This window comes from Lolium rigidum, chromosome 5 (assembly GCF_022539505.1).
Source record: "Lolium rigidum isolate FL_2022 chromosome 5, APGP_CSIRO_Lrig_0.1, whole genome shotgun sequence".
Lineage (NCBI taxonomy): Eukaryota > Viridiplantae > Streptophyta > Magnoliopsida > Poales > Poaceae > Lolium > Lolium rigidum.
This window is the reverse complement of record NC_061512.1, coordinates 258675577-258700488: the sequence shown is the minus strand read 5'-3', so window position 1 is coordinate 258700488 and position 24912 is coordinate 258675577. Positions and strand designations below refer to the sequence as shown.

Below are 24912 nucleotides of genomic sequence, written 5' to 3'. Positions count from 1 at the left end.
GATTTCCAGAGAAACTCTAATCTATTGACCACACGGTCTAAAGCATTGACTGCGAACCACCGGTGGATACCCACTGGACTTATGGCTCCATTTGAGCTTGGTTCGGTCATACGAGCATGTGGTGACAAGGTTCAACCCATATGCTCTCAAGATTACCTGCGACTGGCCCCACCCGGGAGTTCCCCCAATACATCCAGAACATGCCTAATTGCCATCAGCGCATGTGCGTGTATCCGGACGCACCTCGGAGTTCAAGATTGGATCCAACAACAACTTACCACATTAGTGTACACAACATGTGTTCACACACAATTTTTGGAGGCATTCCCATCCTTCGAGGCTCGATTTCCAGAGAAACCCTAATCAGTTGACCGTGCGGTCTACGACACTGATTGGGCACAAGCGGCGGCTCCCCGTTGGACTTATGCCTCCATTTAAGCTTGCTTAGGTCTTAGGGGCATGTGGTGACAAGGGTCAGCCCATATGTTCTCAAGGTTCCATCCGGCTAGTCCCTCCCGGGAGTTCCCCCTATACGTCCAGAACATGCCTAAGTGCCGCCATATCTGGACGCACCCAGGGGTTCAACATTGGATCCAACAACACCCTACCACACTAGTGTACACACCATGTGTTCACACACAATTTTTGGAGGAATTCCCATCCTTCGAGGCTCGATTTCCACATGAGCCCTAATCCATTGACCACGAGGTCTAAAGCATTGACTGCGAACCACCGGCGGATCCCCGGTGGACTTATGGCTCCATTTGAGCTTGGTTCGGTCATACGGGCTTGTGGTGACAAGGTTCAACCCATATGCTCTCAAGGTTCCCTACGGCTGGCCCCACCCGGGGGTTCCCCCTATGCGTCCAGAACATGCCTAATTGCCATCAGCGCATGTGCGTGTATTTGGACGCGCGTGGGAATTCAACATTGGATCCAACAACAACTTACCACACTAATGTACATAACATGTGTTCACACACAATTTTTGGGGGCATTCCCACCCTCCAAGGTTCGATTTCCAAAGAAACCCTAATCCGTTGACCGTGTGGTCTACAACATTGACTAGGCACCAGCGGCGGCTCCCCTGTGGACTTATGCCTCCATTTGAGCTTGGTTATGTCATAGGGGCATATGGTGACAATGGTCAGCACATATGCTATCAAGGTTCCCTCCGGCTGGCCCCTCCCGGTAGTCCAGAACATGCCTAAGTGCCGCTAGCACATGTGCGTGTATCTGGACGCACCTGGGGGTTCAACATTGAATCCAACAACACCCCACCACACTAGTGTACACACCATGTGTTCACAAACAATTTTTTGGAGGCATTTTCACCCTCTGAGGCTCGGTTTCCATAGAAAGACTAATCCGTTGACCGCGTGGTCTACGACATTGACTGGGCACAAGTGGCGGCTCCCTGGTAGACTCATTCATCCATTTGAGTTTGGTTAGGTCATAATGACATATGGTTACAAGAGTAAACCCATGTTCTCTGAAGGTTCCCTCCGGCTGGCCCCTCCCGGGAGTTCCCCCTATACGTCCAGAACATGCATAAGTACCGTCAGCGCATGTTTGTGTATCCGGATGCACCCGGGGGTTCAACATTGGATCCAACAACACCCCACCACACTAGTGTACACAACATGTGTTCACACATAATTTTTGGGTGCATTCCCACCCTCCGAGGCTCGGCTTCTAGAGAAACCATAATCCGTTGACCGCTCTCAGTCTAAAGCATTGACTGGGCACCAGCGGCGGCTCTCCGGTGGACTTATGCCTCCATTTGAGCTTGGTTAGGTCATAGGGGCATGTGGTGACAAGGGTCAACCCATATGCTCTCAAGGTTCCCTCCGGCTTGACCCTCCCGGAAGTCCCCCCATACATTCAGAACACGCCTAAGTGCCATCAACGCATGTGTAGATAGAAAACCATTATGTAGATAGAAAACCATGCATAATATATAAAATAAGGATCACAAACATATTAAATAACTAGACACACAATAACGATATACTTAAGAACTAGACCCACACATGAATCAAAACACTTAAAGAACTAGACCCACACACGAACAAAACACTGAACACTCGATCGACACACGATGAGCTAGACACATATTAGATAGACACCCGAACTCGACATTGAAATTACTCAACACACACATACTAATAATTTGTCGAAATCTTCCTCATCGATGGGGGTGTCCTCTGAAGCTGTAGTTGAGCAGATGTTCACCCACCGACCATCATAAGGGTCCCATGTTGATGCCTCTCCTTTGGCGTACTCCGCTTCATATTTGATCCTCCTCTGCTACTTTCCCGCCCTCTTCGCTCTCCTCTCCACTAGCTTCTCCTTCAAGAACGCGTGGATAAGTGGACACACAGCCATGGCCAACAGTCCGTTTGCGTCGCGCATTGCGCCCAATGCACGGACGGAGCGCAAAACAAAAAAACCGCAAAATAAAAAACAAAAAACAAAAACAATTAATATAAATTGAAGTTCATTAAACTTAGCCCTAATTTGGGAAAATTTACACAAAAGAAAGCCCTTTCCCAGGCGGAGTGCGGGTCCGGAGGGCTCGCCGACATGTGCAGGCGTGCCAGCCCCATTGCCTCCTCCTCCCACTGCTCCGTCGCAGCGGCCTCAAGCTTCGCCTCGTGCTTGAGGCGGAGGAGCTGCTCCTCCTCCCAGAGCGCGGCCTGACGCTCCTCCTGCCGCTGCGCCATGGCGAGGAACGTCCATGCATCGACGCCCTCCTTGGCCTTCCTAGCCCCCTCCTCTAGTTCGGAAGCGCGCAGAACCTCGGCGAGGTGAGGCCATTTGGCCAGCTCCTCGAGGTCATTGACCTCGCGGGACGCTGCGAGGGCGGCGTGCAACTCGGGGTCGTCGTCCTCCTCGGGATGGGCCTGTGGCGTGGTCGTAGGCTCATCGATGTAGAGACCGCCTAGGCGGCGGCCTGCCCTCCTCGCCGGCGTGCGAGGCTGCGCGCGAAGCCTCGGCGTCGCCGAGCTAAAGAACATGCACCGACGCGTAGCTTGCTCCACTTCGAACCACATGTCCCAGTAGCGACTGTTGTCGTTGTAGGCGGGGTCCTCCCGAAGGTCGCTGGGAGCTGCGCGCGCTGCCGCTGGATCCCCGCCAGGCGGGCGCGCCCGGTGGCCGGGATCGGCGGCACCGGTACCCGATCTTCGCTCAGGTGACAGCCGTGGGGAGGTGCATGTCGCCCCACGACATTGGGGCACTGGCCTCCCAGAAGATCTGCGCCACCACGACGGTGATGTAGATCCGATCGCGCACCGGCTGCGCCACCACGACGGTGACGTAGATCCGATCGCGCACCGGCGCCGGCAGCCCTATATCGAAAGCTGCCGGCGTGACTTGCCGGCTGCTGCCAGCCTCGTGGTCATTCCCGCTCGGCTCGAACTCGCGCTTCGGGGCCATGTCGACGGAAGCTCGAGCGAGCGTGTGTGGGAAGTGGAAGTGGTAGTGGGCTCTGGATAGGGACAGTCCGACTCCTAATCCAAATTTAATAGGACGCGCGGGCGCCGACAAGTGGGCCCTGGGAGACGAGTATGCCGAAGCTGGAGGACGTCGCGTGCCATCCGGGGCCACGCAAACCTGGCCCAGATTTGGGCCGGCTTTGCGTTGTTTCAGACACCGCAGGCCATCCGCTTTTGGGATGCATCACGGCGTTGGGCTGCGATTTTGTCCGGCTCGACCCATCCAGACGCGCGAGTGCGGGATGGGTTGTTGGGTTGGAGATAGCCCTACCATGTGCATGCATGGATGGAGGAAGCGCGATGAGGTCAACATGATGTATATGGAGTTAACCAGGAGGGAGTTTCCCCACATGTATGCATTATTCCATCCATCTCGTGGGTAGGAAACAAAATCCAGATTAAGGCAAGTCAATTAAACCAAATCAATTATAGCAATTCAAGTTAATTGAGGCCTGCCCCATGCATGCCGCTATTCTACTGCCAAAAAAACCCAGCTCCAGCGATCGGATGGTTGCCGCTTCACCTCAAGCTTCGTCACGCGGATCGTGCCCTCATCCATCGTCTCTCCGCGTTCAACGCTCATCCTCCTTGCTCGCAGGTACCCGCGCTTGCTCTCTATAAATTTCAACGCTTCTCTGCTCATCATCCTCCAGAAAATTTCGCCTCATCCTTCCTCCTGCCTCCACCACGAATTCCGTCCATCTTGTACCTGGTGCAGGTTTGCCGGCGAGACATGTGTGGCCTGGCATGGCGAGGACGGCCATGCCGGCAACGCATGCTGTGTGCTAGACATAGTGGTGAGGTCACACTAATGGCTGGCGCATCTCGATCGCCCTAAGAACTCAACTTTTCTTGATCTATCTATCTCGAGTACAGTTTTGTTTGGGTAATAAGCTCCGTTCGTGTGGTACAGCGATCAGATATTTGGTGCTAGCTGCTGGAGGTGGGAACGGAGGTGCATGCATGTGGCTGTACAATCACTTGCCAAAAACATTCAAGTTCGTGTCTTTGCCTTGGATCTTATTCACCCCAATCCCAGCATTCATCGTCCAAAAAGTTTCTATTACAATTATGTTTAATTAGATAGGTATGTCCTCTCTGATCTATCTTTGTATGTCTCTTTCTCCATCGCACTTGTTGTTTTCTCTCAGTTGACTAGATTTGTTTAGGAGATGGCATCGATGGACTTTGATGTCTGAACTTTGCACATCTAGTATGCCATAAACTGGAACAAGGGGCAAAATTGCACAGCTAGTAGATAACTGAACTTTGATGTCTGAACTTTGCAACTCTGAAACCCGGCTGTCTCTCTTTGTATGAAGTAGGAAGTACATATTCTTGATCTCGGAGTTCTTTGTATGAAATCAAGTTTCCATTGCAGCCAAACTATTTTACTTTTGATGCCTCTCCTTTGGCGTATTCCGCTTCATATTTGATCCCATGTTGATGCCTCTCCTTTGGCGTACTCCGCTTCATATTTGATCCTCCTCTGCTACTTTCCCGCCCTCTTCGCTCTCCTCTCCACTAGCTTCTCCTTCAAGAACGCGTGGATAAGTGGACACACAGCCATGGCCGACAGTCCGTTTGCGTCGCGCATTGCGCCCAATGCACGGACGGAGCGCAAAACAAAAAAACCGCAAAATAAAAAACAAAAAACAAAAACAATTAATATAAATTGAAGTTCATTAAACTTAGCCCTAATTTGGGAAAATTTACACAAAAGAAAGCCCTTTCCCAGGCGGAGTGCGGGTCCGGAGGGCTCGCCGACATGTGCAGGCGTGCCAGCCCCATTGCCTCCTCCTCCCACTGCTCCGTCGCAGCGGCCTCAAGCTTCGCCTCGTGCTTGAGGCGGAGGAGCTGCTCCTCCTCCCAGAGCGCGGCCTGACGCTCCTCCTGCCGCTGCGCCATGGCGAGGAACGTCCATGCATCGACGCCCTCCTTGGCCTTCCTAGCCCCTCCTCTAGTTCGGAAGCGCACAGAACCTCGGCGAGGTGAGGCCATTTGGCCAGCTCCTCGAGGTCATTGACCTCGCGGGACGCTGCGAGGGCGGCGTGCAACTCGGGGTCGTCGTCCTCCTCGGGATGGGCCTGTGGCGTGGCCGTAGGCTCATCGATGTAGAGAACGCCTAGGCGGCGGCCTGCCCTCCTCGCCGGCGTGCAGGTGTGGTATACGATTACAATCTGTGCAATGGACTAGTTCTTGATCTCTGAATTTTATTATGCAGGTGTGGTAACCTGGGCTAACTAAACAAAACTTTTTCTTGTGTAGGCCGGAGGTCCAGCCGAGTGCCTAGGAGAGCAGAGGTCAACCCATTCTCGTCCCGCGCGCGATCCACCGCTGATGCCGATCGTCGCCTCCGCCGCCGCCTCATCTCCCCCGACCCCTGCACCTCCTCCCCTCCACTCCGCCCAGAATTTCTAGCTCACTCCCCACTCTGCATCAGACCGACGGCCGCCACCCAAGACTCCACGATGGGGGAGGCGGTGCCGATGCGAGGAGGGAACCTCGGTGTTCCGTGGTCTCCACCCGGGCCGTCGTTTGCCACACTCAACGAGGAGCATCTCCTCGGAGGAGGTGACGGCGATGTTCAGTGGTCTGCAACTGGGCCGCCGCTAATGTTCGACATCGGCGTCTTCCCGGCTGCCTCTTCGATGCCACCGTACCGCAACTCATCGACATCGGCATCCGAAGGTACTCAACTTAGGCGCGCTCTAATGTTTGGTTTTTTTTTTAGATCACTCTAATGTTTGGTTTTGTTCGTCAAGGTTTTACTGATAATACTGCTTAATACTGATTTGCAATTATATGGCTCATGCCTTCTCTGGTTGGTAACCATTGCAGCTGATATATACCTACTCTCAAAATTATGTAACCATTGCAGCTGATATGTGTAGTTGTCTTGTGTTGGCCGCACACATTTTCCCCGAGTAAACTTAGATAGCTGACCCCAACTTCTATATTACTAAATTTATTACTGATCGAATGGATTGCTGCCCAATGTATATATATGCTGCTTGGTTTTTATTTGTTCGTCAGCACTAGGTGTATTCAATCCAATTAACTCTGTTTAATTTCAATGCACAACTCTGTTTAGCAGAGGCCGCTTATTCTTATTTCTGTTAAACTTCACGTACACATACACAAGTTTATGTCATGAAGATATAATCCTGTCCTTTTGATTTATTCCTTCAGGTGTGGAGCCAAGAATTGGAGGCACAAGATTTTCTCAGTGCAATCAACTTCAGAATAACCATCAGACCTGAAGGGTTGAGTCCTTGTAAAAGCATCTCCCTCGTTGAAAGTCCTACCGTCTTGTCCTTCAATTCTAATGGGGTGTTTTTTGTTTTTAGGTTTCAATAGTAGGAGTAAATAGTAGATCCGATTTGGAGCAACACTCACCAACCGTCGGCTATCATGACTGGTTACTTGGCTCAATGGTTCATTGTAATGGTATAGTGTAACTTTCCTATTATACGGGTGCTACCTTACGTTTTGAATTTATTTGAATTCCCATGGTATCTTGCAAAGGTCCCTCACTCTATTCCTCCTGAGTTTGTCAATCATATTCCATGTTCAGTCAGATAAGTTAGCTTGCTTGTTAATGGTTGATGAAGAATTTGAATTTTTCATATATAGGATAGTTGCTGCTACCATTACTTGGTTATTATCCGGGAGTAGTTGATAACGCCTAGGAATAAATTCAGTAAACTATTTTCAAAATTGTAATATCTGTTAGATCTTATATGTTATATTTCTGAAAAAATGTGCAGAAACCGATGGATTTACTTTTGGGTCTGTCGGTAGTAGCAATGTTGAGCATCCAAATCTGAAATACTTATTCAGTACAGTACATTTTTTTAATTGTTAGTTTGTGCTCAAGGCTACATCGGAATTCTATCTCTATCCTTTAAGTGACTATGTGCGGTAATCTAGCTTCCAAACTAGAAATAGCTAGAGATGACAGAGAGCACCAACAAGCCACATGCATGTAAGCAAGTATGTAGCTCATTAACTAGAGATGTGGCAATATATAGCCTAGTACTTATACAAGTATATGTTGTACTTTGTTGTTGTTTTTGCTTTCACTTTGCTGTTTATGTCTTGGGTGTTTGTATTGTTGCTTCACCATTTTGTATCAGTATTTGGCAGTATTAAAAAATACAATATACGTGATTTCTGGGTCTGCTCTAATTGCATCACGTGGTTTCTGAACGTGTTTCTGCTTCTCTTTTACTTCCATAATTTCAATGACTGGATATTGTGAGATGTGATACCACTATCTTGAGCATCCTTTTTTTTAAAGAGGAGCATCTTCTTGAATTCTATGTGCAGTACAAAGAGGTACTGTGAAGAAAACATTTTTCCTTATGTTATTGTTGCTTTTACCTCAAGCGTTGAGATTGCTTACTGTTACTATACTAATGCTTTTATTATTCACATGCATGTTGAATTGTCCACATGTCCTGAATGTCACTAGAGCCCTTATCTTTCCACTTTCTAACTTTTTTGCACATGAGTGTGTGTGTAAATTCTATAGACCATGTAACAATATATAAATTTTATAAATCGATATTTATTTTAAATTTGTGTTATGTAGGAGTAGTTTACACTCTGGACTTTCTTTGATCATTCTTTGCCTAAAATACAAAGACTGTGGTTGCAAGCAATAAATTCTGTAGGTACAAGCATGATTGGCTAGAACGAGGCAGTCACCTACATGACTCCACAATTGTAAATTAATTTTGAGCCAGAAGCAATGTTTATTCCGTAGTTTTGGCTATTTCCCTTGCTCACATTTTTCATTATATGGAGACTTTGTTTGGTTGTATTCAAGTCCAAAAAGACTAGTGCATCACGCACTGTTGCTTTGGGCGATCTGTTGTGTTGTGTGGGACAGATAGATTGAGTGGGACGAGCTACACTACTTGCCGACAGGTGGTGACCATGTACATCGGCGATCTTGCCGGCGCCACCGCCATTTGACACGCCTTGTAGTTCTGGTCTTTCCGCTGCCACGACCAAGGTCAGAGAGGCACCCCTGTCCTTACCTAGCTGTTGGACGACCTGAGCTCAGGAAAGTGCTACTAATTTCATATGAATCTGTCAATCTGTCATTGAATTCCAGTTTTTGAATTAAAAACAAAGAACTTGTTTCACTATAAAGTTGTCACCATGCCCCCTCTTCTAGAATCATTGATAACATCGCTGTCAGAATCTAACCAAATATGTTACTGTGACCAGGAAAGAATCATGGATCCTTTTGCAGTCCGGCATAATGTTCTTTTTTCCTTTTGTTTTCTTTTTATATCTGTTCGCATCCATGTAGGATGTTTGCCCATCTTTGCATATGCAAACATCATTTTTCATTAATTTATTTCAAGGTTTTTTCTGGTATCACGTGAGGAAACCTCAAAACAATCTCTGACACCTTCTAACAGTCTTCTTATCTTGTGCTCATTGTATGCATGTGTTGATCTGTTAATAAATTTCTTGTTTTATGCCATCTATGGATTTAGGATTCTTCTGGTCATTTTATTGGTGGTCTTTTTTATATCATAGAGCTGTATAACAGAGTTGAGCCCATGAGGGATAGCTGCATGTTGAAATTACCATCAGAATTTGAAGTGACGATAATATTGATGTGGCTTTCTATGGTTAGTGTGGGACACCGTTTTACACAATTTGCTATTTTATTAAATTTGTACTTTTTATTAGCCATAAAGTTGCTTTTGCCACATGTTCTTCATTTGACCATAACCTTCTGAAGCTTTGTCTGGGTTGCAGTATCATTTCATTTGTTTAATTTGTTGTGTGTCACTTTGCGTCTTTCTTTGAGGAATTCTCTATGACTTTGCTTGCTTTTACTGGAAATCTATACATTATTCTAACGTTGGTTTGATATTCCTTCTTTGATAGCCACAACCATTGCCATAGATTCATGATTGGGCCTATATATTAGTTTTCACCTGCTGATATGAACCTGAAACCACACATGATTCATAGAGCCGATTATTGATTAAATTCCCTCTTGTTCATGCATATGTAATTTATATGTAGTTGATTTTCTACTGGGAAAAGATGGTGATGATGATGATAAATTTAAGGCTTGTTTCTCAAAACATTTGCAGTTGCCACCTAAGAGCTTTCACCTTGCCAGGATTGAGTACTAATGCTGCAAATGCCATCATTGGATGCCTGATCCTTTTATTTTCCCTAGTTCATTGTCCGTTTTGAATCAAATTTAGCACTTTTTATAGTATTTTGAATTGGATATTGCATTGCAAATGATGATGAAATCAAAGATGGTTTCTCAAAACATTGCAGTTGTCACTGCCATGCTAGGCCTAGCTAATGCAACTATATCCTTCTTTGGATGTATGATGCAATTCTAGACATAGATATTTGTCTGTTCTTCTATTTGGCTTAATTTGCTTCACTGGATGATAATGTATGGCAGTGATGATAAAATTATGGTTTCTTTCTTAAAACTTTTGCAGTTGCCACCTATGAGCTTTCGCTCAGCCATGATTGAGAACTAGTTGTTAGATTCTTCCTATTATGTAAGAGGGCATATTTGAGCTTATTGCTCCTATTGTTGTTTTTTATATATGCAAATTAGTTCCCCCTCCCATTCTTTTTGGTCTTCACCGTGTTTATGTTTCTCATCTGTTTTTTTATATTGTGGATAGTAACTTGGCTGGACAATGATGAAAAACACTGACAAAACACAATATCTTTCGGTACTGATTGGTGCACTCAATGTGTCATGCTGTGTTGCAATACTGAGTCTAGTTCCCCTGATATAACTTCAAAAATTTATTTATTTGTTTTTCTGGTTCAAATTTGATTGGCAATGTCAAAATTATTTGTTTTGTTCATTATAGTCTAGTGATGAAATACTAACTAATCATACCATCTTTCTGGACTGAACGGTTGCTATGCGGTCATGCTATCATTCTGCAATTATGGGGCCAAATTGAACAACTTTCGGTGATCCACAAGTTGCGAGTCTTTGATCACTTGACAATGTTTATTTTGTGGTTCTCACATTCCTTTGTCTTTGGCCATAATCTTGCTAATACATTTATTTTTTCTTGTGGAATGTGTTTTTCCTAGACAATGATGAAAAATATGAACACAATACACCATCTTTCAGATATACATGAGTGGTTTATGTTGTTGCACTCTCATGAGAAGTCATGACTTGACTTGTATATTGTGAAATTCATTTTACTTTGTGATACGGTTATATCCAAAACATATAGTATACGTTTTCTTTAATGAAACTATGGATTTTCAGCTGAAGCTGGCCATGATGCTGCCTTTTCTACCACAGCTGAAGTTGTTTGCTCCACTCCAGTCATTCTGATTCAGGAGAAATTTGCTCTCACTCATAGCATGCAAAGGTACTTGTCTGCTCAATTTATTTCTTTAGTACTCCAAAAAGTACGTAGAAGGATTAAGTTCCACGTATGATAGCATGGCTTTAGTTGACTCTTGTATATTGGAATTTTATATTTTATCTCCTATACTGAAAAATACTATAAGTAGCGGGCTCATTTTGAAATTTGGGTGTCAATTTTGTGCTCCTTGTAGACCTTTGGCGGCCCTTGACTATGACGTGTCTCCACTTGGCTGGTCGGTGGAGCCCTCGTGCCTGAAACGCCGCCATGAGGCCCTGCCATTGATGTCGATCTCGAGCCCAGCAGCCCGGTGAGACCCTCCTACCCCTACCAAGAGGTTTTCGTCTCCTATCCTCCTTGCTATTTTTTCTGGATAATGAGGTTTTAATCCCTCTTTAGTTTCTCTGCATGTTGATATGTTTGGATGTTTGCAACTCCTAGTACCTTAATTGATAAAATACTCCAATGCTGCTTCATCTTTCCTTTTTTATGAGCAGAACATAGAACTCCAGTAAAAGGTGCAAAAAGAAATACTTCAGTACATTCATGTTGATTTTTGATATCAAATTGTGATGCCAGTTTATTGTTTGGAAGCATGATATGTGAATTTTAATATTGTTCATGCATCAATCTTGTTTCTTGTTATACTAGCTATATTAATCCTATATCATGTGATAAAATTAAACTATTATGCATTTAATTTAATTGTTTTTTCACTATTGGTTTGCATGAGTTATGGATCATTTTTTTCTTATGTTACATCCCTTTTCTAGAAAGGATGAACGGACAAAAGATTCCAGTGAAGTCTAGTAGTTTCTCTTATGTTAACTTAATGCATGTTTGATGTACTCTTGACTCATCCTTATAACATAAAAATATTTTTATGTTGATTTGTCATTACACCTAGTTACTGCAAGTGCGATTTTTAGTGACATGGAAAATTTTGGTGATGGGTGAATTCTTTGGTTGTGCTATTATGATATTGTTTGGTTGGAGCATCTATGTAGAATGAAGGTCATGTTTTCCATGTACTAGCTAGGCATAGATTGTGGTCTTGGATGTGGGAGACCTAATAGGGAAGGTGGAGTATGTCAACATGTCTCGCATTGTCATAGGTAATGTTGAACCAAGAGCATGTAGAGTTGGACAATGAGCTGCCCCCCCCCCCAATCAAACTTGACTTCCATCGGAGTAGTGCTTCTGGTTCTTGGTAGATTGCCTTGGTTGTGCATAGTAGTAGGAAAATTCAGACATGGAAGAGCTCATGTATAGCAATAGCAGCGGCTTATGGTGTTGGTGCTGAATGGCTGTGTCAGCTGAATGGTGGTATATGCATACAAAAGTAACTGTCAAATACATTGCAGAAAATCAAATACATTGTCTTTAAAAGTAACTAGAGTACACGTAGATAAAAGGAATCATCATCGCAGAAAATCAAATACATTGCAGTATTGTCACTAGACTGGCATATGCATACAAAAGATTTCAGACTAGGGATCATCATGTGAGGAAAATATCAATTATTTCGGTGTTTTGAGGCCAACCAATTCCTAGCTTATCAGGCAAGTGATTACAAGGTGATGTCTGATGGCTGATTACTGAGATTGCCTTGTATGAGCTTGCGGCTGATTGTTAACACTGAGTCAAACAACCTACATTTGCTCAAGTAGAACACACAAATCAGCAAGTCAATATCTACGAGTGAAATGAGAAGTCTATACTCGAGACCACCATCAGATCCCTTCAAGATGTAACTTTCAAAAGATCACACAGTATTAAAAATAGTTCTTCATGTATTTTATTATAATAGCACCTTGAGATTAGACCTCCATTGTTAATTCAACTCTTGATGCTTCAGTATGTAAATAAGTCAAATGCTTCACTAGCCAGATGCATCTTGTAAAACTATATTTCAGATTCTTGACACTTTGACTAGCTAGACTGAAATTTTTCACTATTTTATTTCATCTACCCATATTGAATTAGCTAGTTCTCATCATCTCATGCTGCATGTACGTGCTTACTTATGTATTTTGAGTACCTAGTGTTTTTCATGCATACATACATTTGTGTATCTGGGGGAGCTTTCTCAGCTTCTTAATGTTGTTGCCATTGCTTGTTGTGCACCAATTAATAGAGTGGGATCCACCTGTGGTTTAGGTATTATCTCCTCTTATTTAGGTTTGCAGCTAGTGTTCTCATCATCAGCCACTCTCTACGGTTGTCCCAAGGAAGTGCCTTGCAATAAAACCTTGCGGGCAAACAAAGGTACTTCCAGCCCGCCAGCAGTTGGACCTTGATTAGAAGATCAAACTGTTGGGCTATGGCGAGGAGGCCGTTGACTCCTTCCCTTCCCTAGTGCAAACTAGTCACAGCGGCAACACATTGACATGTTGTCCCAGTCCCCCTCAGGTAAGTACAATATTTTTTTCTGTAATGGATGGCTCCCTAGTCATGATACATATACATGTTTCCTTCTAAGTGAATTGAGATGGTGAACAACATGCATGGAAAGTCTAGAGGGGTCTTCTTTCATAAACTTGTGTTGCCCTTCTATGTGCATCTATTGGCATCCTGATGTTGTTGCTGTAATTTTTTTATCCATTATGCTGATACACCATGTACTTAATTATGATTGTAGTGGGATAGTCTGTTAGTGTAGTAAACTGTGATGATGTGTTGAGATATAAATTGTCTTAGTTCTTTCTAGTTGTTCTTTGCAGGTTCTTGCCTACCATTTCTTTTGTTCATGTGTAAGTGAATTCTTTATTTGTTCCATTTTGTTGTGGCCTACCAAATGGTGTCACAAGATGGTGTTGTATCCGTAGGCCACCAGTAACGGTCTCCGTCGGCGGGAAGGGGATGTCGAGGAAGGAAGTGCATATGCAAGTAGCCAAATGATCAAGATCAGAAAGTTGTAACACTGATATAGTTGTTTGCTTTGCCACCTAGAGTCAGAGTTGAATTGTATGGTTGAATGAGAGTTGTTGCGCCGTGTGCACTCATTGTTCACTTTTTTGTATCTATATAATCTGAATGTCTCAGAAGATGGATAGGCCATGGAAATTTTTTGAGCAGTATTAATTGGTAACTAAACTTGATAGTGATCAACTAGTTTAACTGAAGCCTCTATTTCTTGGGGAAAATTCTGAAACTTGAGGCAATTGTTTGGGGCAGAAAGCACTTTGATCTAGAGCTGGAGTAGGTAGCTAACTAGCTAGCTTCACTCAACGGGTTGATCAAACCACATGTAGCTGCAACTCGCGTGTAGTGCATGGAAAGAAAGTTAATACAAAATGGGTAGGTAGCTTTGGGGCCTGCTGTAGAGTATGCATGACAAATATATCTGCTTCTTCATCGAAATAAAGTTCTAAATTAGTGTGTGGCATGAATTGAAGTACTTGTGTCAAGCTTGTGGTCATGTTGACAACTTAGCGGTACCTCTCGCCTCCATCTCCGGTAAGGTCATGTTGAGGAGCCAGCACACCTAGCTAGCTAGTGTTGATAAATATAAGAAAGGATCGGTTCTAGAATCGCGGAAAAGTTAAATTGACGGCTTGGCAACACAAATATTTTATAACTATCTAAAAAAATCTGCCTCGATTTATTTTTAACTTCGGAGGAGTGGAGTGGACAAGTAAGGCCTAGCGCTTATCGAACATTGCATTTACGGAGTACCATTTTTCCCATGTGTTTCTGACGAAGAGATAAGATTAACGTTTGAGAACTGAGTGCTAGCTCAGTGACAAGGCTTGCGAGTGCGTAGTCAGCTCACCCGGGTTCGAGTCCCAACGGGACCGAATTAAACGGGGTATTATCTAGCGCGTATAAATTTGCTGCTAGAGAGGTCTCATCATCTATCTAACAATGTATAGCCAATGGAGGGAATCTTCCCCCGTTGGTCAACGTTTTTTTATAAGATTAACGTAATCTGGGCAATCTAGACAGAAATTATTTTAAGAAAAGCGATACACTTATTTTTTGTAGCTTGTTGTTGTGGATGTATTGAGTTGTCAGCTACTTTGGTAGCATGTGATTTTAGAAGAGTAATAATAATGCTCTAGAGAGTTTTGCTAGATGGAGTGGAGAACATTATATTTGACAAGGCCATAAAAAAGAAGAAAAAAAAGTAGCTGATGGAAATAATTAGCTTTGACGCCCTTTGAGGCAATGAGCGAAGTAGTAGGTAATATTTACCAATCCATAATTAACTTCCTCTCCTAGAATTATGCTAGTCGCTCCTCTTCTCAACAGAGTAATTATAGCTGCAATTAATTGGATTGCCTATCTCAGCAAATACGGGAGGAATGTTTGTGTCTCTAGTTCCACCTCATCAATCCGTGGGAGTAGTCCATCTCCATGGCGTAAAGACACCAGATGGTAATTCCTGCCCTTCTTTTCAGCCTCAAAATTTGATCCCCTCTTTACTCTAACCTTGACTCTATATATATGAGGAAGGGTGAGTCACAACGCGTGCGTCGCGTGTGACGACTTAGACTTTGACTCTTTACTCGTCGAGGAGAGGAGATGGGGCATGCTCCATCGCCAACGGAGGGGTCTCTCGGCCACCACCAGACTTGGTCGTCCATTTTGTCGCCGCCTGGTAAGTGGTAATCGTGTGTTACTAGAAGAAGAAGGTTTCATCATCCCATCTTGTTTCCCATCGTCGTCCTCGTCTTAGATTTGTATTCTTACTACTAGTAATTCGGATGCTGCAGTGGGGGCTGAGGTATTTCAGCCTTGCAAGTCTATCCCATGCCATCCGGTGCAAAAATGATGATTGTGATCCTCTTCGGTTGAGCAGCAAAAATCACAACGATCATTATGACTTATGAGGAAGTTCTCTTTTAGCCAAGCGATCTGTTGTCCAGACCTTGCCTCTAATTATCAGCCTTGTGTTGATTTTGCATCTAAGAGGTGCCTAAGTTTTCCAAATCGCCTTAGATGTGTCGCACTGTAGTGTAACAGCAAAGTGAGCATTGTATACAGTAATACAGACTTGGAGGAGTATGTTTTGTTTGAGTTCCACGACCAGAACCATTCATCCTCACAGTATGTTAAGAGATTTATTATTTTTAATTTCTTCATAAATGGAGAGAACTTGCAGGAATCCTTGTATGTTGGCGCACTGACTTCAGCAGTGACCGATAAGCTGCCAGTGTTAAACGGCACTGGATAAAACCCAGAGGAATTGTCGTAGCAAGTTGCAACAAGTTCACTCATTTCCGATTATAAAACACCGCACATGATATGATCCCCGCAAGACAAGAAATATTTGCAGAGTCAACCATCGATCGTGGTTACAACCCAATCCCATCCAAGAAGAAACAGCTAGCATCGATCGACCGCTCGATGGAGCACAGGGCGAAGCGGGTGGCGGTCGTGGGCGCCGGCACGAGCGGGCTGGCAGCGTGCAAGCACCTCCTGGCGCGCGGGTTCCGGCCGGTGGTGTTCGAGGCCGGGGAGTCTGTGGGCATCGCCATGTACGATAGAAATCTGGGATGTTACACTAGTTTCTGGTTTATGATTTTTTAAGATTTCTTTCATATATTTCCCATAACTAAACTAAAAAGTTGAACTGCCCAAGTAACATGGCCAATGATGAATTTTAAATGGGTTAGCCGTTCTCCTTTAACGTTATGCTGTCCAAGCACTTGTTCTCTTATGGTTCGTATCCATTTTTTATTTGTCACTTGTGATCTTTATGTGCTATATTTTTTTGCTGTTTTGCACTGCTAGACAAAACATTGCTTTTGTATGCACTACCACTTACTCTTGATGTGTATTGACATCCTGAAATTAATTAGATAAATTTTATTGGATATACTTTTTTTCTTATATTCATTTTTTGTATTAATAATTTCAGTTGTGCTCTCACAAAAATGAACTACCAGGTAATGAAATATTTTTTTTTCGAAATGGGGATAATACCCCAGCCTCTGCATCAAAATGATGCATATGGCTGCTTTATTATCTTATCAAAATGATGCATACTGGCCAACACCGTAGAGCCGGGAACAACTAGGGCTGCGGCTGGCCCCAGTCCCTCAGAGCGACGGCCCGCAAAGCCTCCTGGTCGCGCGCCGATGCAAACTGCAAGGGCGTGCCACCTGACCTATACCCGGTCGGGAAGGTGTGGATGATGCCTCGCTTAGTTTCCTGCAGGGCACACACGTACACGTTAAATACGAGCCTCGATCGGCTCTCAGGTTATCCTGTGAATCGGCTCATGGAGCCGATCCACCCATGATTCGTCCAAGGTGGCCGAATATATGGTGGTCCTGCTTGATCAAGATAAAGCATATGAGATCCACGACGATCTAGGTTCTCACCGCATAATCGGATCATCCTACTCACGATTGGGCCTCGCGCTCGCGCACGGTGACCGTAAGACAGCCCTAGACAAGGCCTAAAAACCAACACGAGGTTGATCCTCGGAACATCCTGTCTAGGGCCAGCAAACTACACCCTACACGCCGCTGGATCCTCCAACCCTTTGTAAGGCCTAACTATTGCAGATATTAAACTAATCCTTGATAAATCAAGGAGCGATCGTAACGGACCAGATCTACTAAATAACGATCAAGCGGGGTGCCGCCCCTGCACCCATGATGAGGTACAAGGACGGCTAGATGCGTAAGGGTCGCACTACGACAGCATATGATACTAGGAACAATGCTAACCCTAACGCATCTACGATAACTACGTTGCTCGCCATCAAAAAGGCTTCAGTACGAGCAACGCATGAACAACGTGGGCAGGCTCGTGCTGCCTAGATCGCAAGATGCGATCTAGGCAGCATGGTGCTTACCGGAGAAACCCTTGAGACGAAGGGGTTGGCGATGCGCCGAGATTGGTTTGTGTTGAACGTTGGTTGTTGTTTATTCCATAAACCCTAAATACATATTTATAGTCCAGGGGACTTTCTAATGTGGGCGTGCACCAAACCGTGCACGGGTAAAACTCTAACTCCTAAACTAAGATGCGACCTAATATGTTACAGATACATGGGCAGTTTAGCCCAACTTGGTACAAAAGGCCGATTCACGTATTTTCTTCCATGTATAATCTTCACGTCCATCTTGATCGCGGCCCACCTCTGACTCGGTCAAATTCTGGTGATAACACCGCCTTGTGAGGCTTCCGAGGTTGCTTTGATTGCACACAACTATGGCACTTAGAACCTTTGGCAATGGTGAACTTCGGAATTAAACTTAAACTGGATAGCCGAGACATTAAACCAAAATTAATGTGACATAAACGAGAATGCCAAACACTGGTATCATCACTAACATTGCCACAAATATGGTTCACATACTTATTACTGAAATCAGAAAGCGAAAAGCGGAACAAGCCTCCGCACTCATAGCCTTTACCAATAAATTGTCCAAACTTGGAGACAACTACTTTATTCGACTCTAAGACAACCTTAAACCCATCTCTCGCATAGAAGGGAGCCGCTAACGAGATTCTTGTTCATAGTAGGGACATGCTGCACGTTCCTCAGCTCGCACGATCTTCCTCGAAGTGAACTTCGGATCTACCGTGCCAACACCACGAACGAAGCATGTGACCCATTCCCCATCAAGACGGAAGAATCCCGGGCGACTCGGTAAGAAGTGAACATGGATATGTCAGCACACACATGAACATTAGCACCCGTATCAATCCACCAACATGGAGATTGAAATACCGAAAGAACGAGTAAAGAGATTACCGTACCCATCAAGCATTGCTAGCGGTCACCGTGTTGACTTGCCTCGCCTTTTTCTTGCGGTCCGCCCTCTCTCGGATAGTCCTTAGAAAAGTGGCCAGTCTTCTCCACGGGTAAAGCAGCTCGGATCTGCTTTGTTTATCACCTTCTTCTTCTTGAAGGTTGTAGTCTTCATAGGCTTATTGAAGGAGGGCTTGTTATTCCCTTTGTTCTTGCTTGTAGGGTTTCTTCGCACCATGTTGGCGCTAGATCGACCCTCTCCTTTCTCGCAGTATCCTTAGCCCGAGCTTTCTCCTCAACATCAAGAGACGCTATCAGGTTTTCAACCGATATCTCCTTGTCTCTTGTGTTTGAGAGTTGTGGCAAAGTTCCTCCATGAAGGGGGCAACTTAGCAATAATGCATCCAGCCACAAACTTGTCGGGTAAGGCACACTTAAGGAGTTCAAGCTCTTTCGCAATGCACCGTATCTCATGAGCTTGTTCGACTACGTAACGGTTGTTCACCATCCCGATGTCATGGAAGCTCTCCATGATGTACAGTTCATCGCTCGCATCGGTTGCACCGAATTTAGCATTCAAGTGCATCCCGTAGCTCTTTACCGTCTACTATGTGCATATACACATCACATAGACGATCAGCAAGAATACTCAGTACGCATCCGACAAAGAGAGTATTGTCTTCCTTGAACTTGTTCTGATCTTGGTCGATATAGTTCCTTCAGGAAGACCATTACTCACATGGAACACTTTCGGATGAGTAAGCCGCAGCGTGGCCTTAATCCGCCACCTCTTAAAGTGCACACCGGTAAACTTATCCGGCCTCAGTGCATCAGCAAAACCAGCCATAGTTAACTCAGGAAATTGCCTACAATTAGGTTTTTGGATTGTTGGATAATTAGGCACAATTTCCATGATTAATTCCAGAATATTAAGCATGACGACAGCAACTACTAACATGTGAAACTCGAACATACTAGATGCATTAATCAACATGAATAGTAGCATGGCAAACGATACAACATCCATCGCCGAATAGATCGAGATATGTCGCACGTACCGATCCGGTGGAGGTGGCGGTGGAGGTGTAGCAGATGATGTCGCAGCGAGTAACGTTGTTGATGACAACGTTGTTGACGACGGGGACGACGGGTCGAAGTAGACGGCGTTGAAGACGACGGTAGGCAGCACCGCCCGACTTGGACGGAAGGCGACCCGTGATGAAGAGCTTGAGCAGTCGCGCAGAGCGCTTCCCAAAAACCTAATTCGCCCTCTCCCGTACAGGATCGCAAGGACCCGTGATCTAGGCAGCATGATGCTTACCCGGGAGAAACCCTCGAAAGAAGGGGTGGCGATGCGCCTGATTTGTGTTTGTTGTGAACGTGATTGTCCTCCTTTTCCGATAACCCTAGATACATATTTATAGTCCAGGGGACTTTCTAATTTGGACGTGCACCTAACCGTGCACGAGTTAAACTCTATCTTTTAATCTAAACTACGATGCGATCTACTATATTACAGATACACGGGCAATTAAGCCCAAACTCTTCGTGCAAGGCCGCTTCAAAGATGCTCCACACGTGTATGTTTCAAGCCCATCTTCACTTACGGCCCATCTCCTGATTTGGCCAAAATCTGGTGATAACACATGCCCCCCTGGTTTTGGTAATGATAATTTCAAAACCACTCTGTTTTTCCTTCGAGGGGTCATGTCGTGGCGGAGCAGGAACCGTCGCAGATATTCTTCATCATGACACCTTGCCTTCTCAACTTCTCTGCACGATTTGACGGCTTTGGCACCACATCCTCGAAAACTGCTTAAGCATTAAATCTCTGCTATATCCCCTTTTATTTAGCCACTTCTTGCAGTTCCCGTCTCCATCCCCTTGCTCCGAACCAGCCGCCAACCAAAAACCCTCTCTGCCACCATGTCTTCCCCTTCTTCCTCCTCTTCCTCGTCAAGCCTCTCCGTCCAGTCCTCCCCGCTCCGGGAGCCGACGCCGGAGTGGGACCCGCAGGAGGCCCATGCGGCCAACATCCGCCGCGCCATAGCCGACAGGAACGAGTTGAGCCACGATTTCTCCGTCTGGTCGGAGGACGACAAGTCCTCGACCGACGGGGAGAGCGACCTCCGTTTCCTCGCGGATGGGGAATCGGAGGAGGAGAGCGACGACGATCGCTTCTCCTGGGATGATTTCACCTCCTCCGAGGAGGTGAAGGAAGAAGAAGAGGAGGAGGACGACACCTCCTCCGACGAGCCGCCGGCCAAGCGCCTCTGTCCTTGGCCGGGCAACCTCAGCGACTTCGACAGCGACGACAACGACGCTGACGAGGAAGACGAGGACAATGAGGGTCCTCCCGGCGGTCGCTACAGCAGCGACGACGAGCCGGCCGGGAGCAGCGCCGACAGCGGCGATGACGACGATGAGGGCAGCAGCGGCCCCTAGATAGGATCTTTAGCATAGAGCTAGGAGTAATAGATGGGGCAATGTACCCCCATGTAATTCCTTTTGAGAGCAATCAGCTCCTTCCATGTAAGAAATCTGATTATCAATGAAGAAATTCCCCCAATTTGACTTTGTCGATTTCTTCCATATTGATTTAGCCGATTCTCCCCTATCTTGATTTTGCCGATTGTCACCTCAATGAGCCGATGGCAATGCATCAGTTTTTTATAATGAATTGCAAGATAGGTCAATCTAGTCATCCCCTCAGATGGTAACTTGCAATCCTTGAAATTCAGATCCAAACTCCCAATCGAACAGGTCCAAAGACACAGCCTTGAGACCCCTAAATCTTTGAACTTCAAAATCATCCGATCGTGATGTTTGACCTGACGGCAAAATTCCTGAATTAACGCCTCCAGGAAAGCTTCTAGGACCATAGCTGAAACAACTTGACGTTGAAGCTGATACACCTGCATAACAGGTGCCATTTGCTCACAACTTCCCTTGTGATGTTCTGTTCCTTTGCAGCAACAAACTGGTCCAGAGCCTATCAATGATAATGGCTCCCCCTTCAAACCCCTCTGACCAGCTCCAATGGTTCCTCTCTTCAATAATTCACCACTGTTTTATAACAATTGTGGTGCAGAGCTAGCCGATTTTAACCAAAATCGGCTCCCAAGAGCAAAGGATCTTCAGGGGCAGCTGCCCCCCGAGCCTCAGTCAAGGCGAGAATAGTAGCAAAGAAGGTGGCTGCCAGGAAAACTTTGAAGGGCAAACACCCCTCTAGGCTTTGGTTATCCTATTAAGTCCAGTAATCCTGCTCTTGTAGACTTCCCCCGAAGATGATATCATCAAGGACATGCAATCCAGCTGACATAGCTCCAACTTGGACAACTCCGGGTACACCACCATGTAGAACTAGCCAGATATGTCACCATCGGCTTCCACGAAAAGGGTCAACCCTTCACTCCCATCAAAGCAAGATAGGAAAGCTTATGCACCAGGAGTCGATGTACCACGAGGGCTCAGCAGGAATAGCAAATCCCTTCTTTGAACCAAGAAGTTCTTCATGCAATGGCTCTTTAACTCCTCCTGGCTCAATTCTTGTGATTTTCTGCTTAGATCAGCTCACCATCCTTGACGATGACTCTGCAGTTGAAGCCCTGGCCAATCGTGAGGCCTGATCAAGTGGCAGCTTAAACTCTGTAATTCTAAAGTCGATGTCCGAGCATCGGCTGTGCTGAAATTTTTTGTATTTTCGATTTTTTATTAGCCGATCGATTCATGAATCGGCTTCCCCTGGGTACATACTTCGTGTACCTTCTCCGTGTGTATGCCCCCCGAGCCAAATCCTTCAAGTGATTGAAGATATCGGCTTTTCAGCTAATTCAAGCTTTTCTCGCCACTCACCATGCGAAACAGCACCTCAGTAAACACGGGTGGTGCGAATAATTTTAGCCGATTGCTGGAATCGGCTCCCCTTGCAGTTGGTGATCCAACTTATTTGCTGATAAATGTTGGCCATGGCTTATCCCCAGGACCAATTTCGATCTCTTCTAGTCCATCAGCTGATGTAAACCCATATCTCAGCTTTCCATTGCCTGCCAAATCAATGATGAACACAGGCAGAAGGTAGGTTGAGGCTAATTGTGGCCGATTACTAGAATCGGCCTCCTTTTCCGTTGCAATGTTTAACGAGGGTTTACAACTCCTTGGTTCCCTACTACAACAACGTGGCATGTTTGAAGTGAGATCCTTGTTTCTTATTTTTTGGGGCCGATCGCAGGGATCGGCCTTGCCACGTACGTCCATAGACTTGGATCTTGCTACTCTATCAGGCCAGTGGATAAGACTAGCCTCACCCCGTTTTGTGTAGCTTCGATGCGCTCACAGTCGTCCAGATTGATTCCAGAGAGCGGCTCTTGGTCATTTGCTTCCCAGATGTTCATGGCAGCCAAAGAGATATCGACTGAATCATCTGCATGAACAACCTCCACTTCATCTCCATCCCATTGTATGATGCACTGATGCATTGTGGATGGAATGCAGCAGTTAGCATGGATCCAATCCCTTCCTAGCAGAACAGCATAAGTGCTCTTGCTGTCGACGACGAAGAAGGACGTGGGGATGGTCTTTCGGCCGACAGTTAAGTCCACGTTCAGAACACCCTTGGCTTCTGACGGTTGGCCGTTGAAATCGCTTAGCGTGACGTTGGTCTTGATCAGATCTTCAGTAGAACGTCCCAAACGTCGTAACATGGAGTACGGCATTATGTTGACTGCTGCTCTCGTGTCAACTAGCATCTTGCTGATAGGCTGCCCGTTGATATAACCCTTCAGGTATAGGGCCTTCAGATTCCTATAGCTCCTTTCTCGTGGCTTCTCAAAGATAACTGGCCGTTGCCCGCAATCAAACTGTGCCACTGATACTTCCTCGTCTTTTGGAGCACAAAACTCTTACGGGAGAACGAACACCATGTTTGTATCAGCCGATGTCCCTGCATCGGCTTTCGTCTGCTTGGGTCGCCACACTTTCTTCGGTGGGCGAGCTTCTGTTTCCAGTGTTTGCTGAATTCTTACGGCCAGATCGGGCCGTGCTCTCCTCAACATGTACAGGTACTGCGCCTCGGCTTCCTCCAAGTTTCGTAGCCGTTGCACTCTGCGCTTTTGGGAGTGGCTGAGTCCATCAGGACACCACCTTGGTCGGTGATATCTATCTTCTTCTTCCGACTCCTCAAAGTCTTCATCTTGGGATGACTCAGCTCGTTTGTTCTGAGGTGGGAGAGGTCCTAGACGCTTGAACACTGAAACTTCATTTGTTCCCTTCCTCTTACGCTACATTCCGGGCAGTTCTCGATTGTAGGCAATCGGCTCATTCCCGAGTCCCAGCAGTGTTTGAAGAAAGGACAATTCCAATGTCTGTCCACGTCCTCTTGCTCCCTTGATCTCCCTCTGGCGTGACGCTCATACCCTTCGTATCGACGGTATTTCCTGTTTTCTGCATCAGACCGACGATATCTATCATCATCTACGTCGTAGCACCGACGTCGGTCATACTGCTGTTCATATTTGTTAAGGAGGTGCGCGGAAAGTGGTCGTTGATACCGCACGCTGATCACCTCTTCCTCAGTCAAATACCGTATGTCATCATGCTGGGGCCGGTCGCGTGGATCGGCCTCCTTCTTATCCTTGCCACGAGAGCGACTACTCTCTGGCTTATCATCGCCATGGCGATCTGCAAGCCCTGCCATATTAATATCCAACGAGAAACCTAGCGATGAGCGCTAAGCGAGCGGTGAGGCTCTGCCTAGAGGAACTATTGCTTAAGCGAGCTTAAGCGCCGCTTAAGCGTGCAGGGCAAAACAGGCATATGTAAGCCTAAAATAGGAAATATTGAATAACCTCACGTAGTTCTATGTTGGTTTTGGTCTAACAATAGGCCCAATAAGATACCTCTTGCTTCACAGGCCCAAGAAGACGCATCTTGCTTCACAGGCCCAACAAGAGGAAATACATTGATCCCCTCCAACAAGCCCAATAACCTCACGCACGTCAAATAAGTCGATCCCCTCCTGCTTCCCAGCCTTCCCAGGTCGTAGCCGCCACTCAAGCACGCCGCCTCTCTCACTTCAATCCCCTCGATATGGACTAGGAGTGGATGAGGGGAACGAGCTGCTGGAGGAAGGGGTCCCTGTTTAGGCGGCCTTGAGGAAGATCTAGAGGGCGGAGAGGAAGAGGAGATTGACCAGCGGTGCGGAGGAGCTCCAATGGTGCCGCCTCTTGCTTCTGCCTCGACACGGGAGTGGAATTGGACGAGTACATAATTCCTAGCCCTAACCCTGTTGCTTCTG

At 45.8% G+C, this 24912-nt stretch overlaps 3 non-coding genes across 3 annotated transcripts; all 3 read left to right on the top strand.

The window, feature by feature from the left end:
* The first annotated feature begins 9579 nt into the window (after positions 1 to 9579).
* On the top strand, positions 9580 to 9703 carry LOC124658617. The gene has a single exon (XR_006989325.1). It is a non-coding gene; the product is annotated as a small nucleolar RNA SNORD14 (small nucleolar RNA).
* A 495-nt stretch (positions 9704 to 10198) lies between these two features.
* Positions 10199 to 10291, top strand: LOC124658626. The gene has a single exon (XR_006989334.1). It is a non-coding gene; the product is annotated as a small nucleolar RNA SNORD96 family (small nucleolar RNA).
* Positions 10292 to 10382: 91 nt separating this feature from the next.
* LOC124658632 lies at positions 10383 to 10474 on the top strand. Its single transcript, XR_006989339.1, has one exon. It is a non-coding gene; the product is annotated as a small nucleolar RNA SNORD96 family (small nucleolar RNA).
* The last annotated feature ends 14438 nt before the right edge of the window (positions 10475 to 24912 follow it).